Genomic DNA, 706 nt, shown 5'->3' with positions numbered 1-706 from the left:
GAGCGGGTTGTCCCAGCCCGTGAGACATGTATTTACTTGGCCTAATGTCCTGTCTTGTTATGCATTTGCGTGAGTGCACCTTTACGTCTAACTTTTGTAACGTCTACTGCCATTGTTAACGACCAAGACAAATTTCTCCCTGCGAGATGAATAAAGATTGTCATTGTCATTGTCATTGTCATGTGTGGTGATTTCTTTTTAGGGTGGGGGGTGAGGTAGAGTGTTTGAGATTTTTTTCCCCGTCTGTTGCGGGGACGCAACTGAATCAGACTCCATCCGATTAGCTTTGACAAGCAGGACCATAGCAAACCGTCTCCTCAATTGCCTAAACAGTATCTACGATGGCGTAAAACACTAAGAATTACCCTCTTTAATTCTGTATTTCTCACGTTGTCCGTCCACTGCAGGATGTTCGTTTTTGGTTTTAGTAAGGTTTTGCGGCGCTCCCAACTGCATAAAGTAATATGAGCGCCAATGGGTGGATGTCAACAGAGACGTCCAAACGGGGAATCAGGCTTACTCTACCCACCTTTCTAGCCTCAACAGCCCAAAGTCTGCTTCGACAATCAAGACATTCCAGAAATAGCAGTTCACAAGAGATTGACAACATATAAAAGACGTAAAGGAAAAATTACTATTGTAAGAATGAGGACAGAAAAAGCAGCAGTTCCGCCCTATGATGTTTTGGCACAGAAGGAGCTTGACG

Source organism: Aplysia californica, unplaced genomic scaffold (assembly GCF_000002075.1).
Source record: "Aplysia californica isolate F4 #8 unplaced genomic scaffold, AplCal3.0 scaffold00495, whole genome shotgun sequence".
Lineage (NCBI taxonomy): Eukaryota > Metazoa > Mollusca > Gastropoda > Aplysiida > Aplysiidae > Aplysia > Aplysia californica.
The sequence above is the reverse complement of the archived record's forward strand: the minus strand, read 5'-3'. Positions refer to the sequence as shown.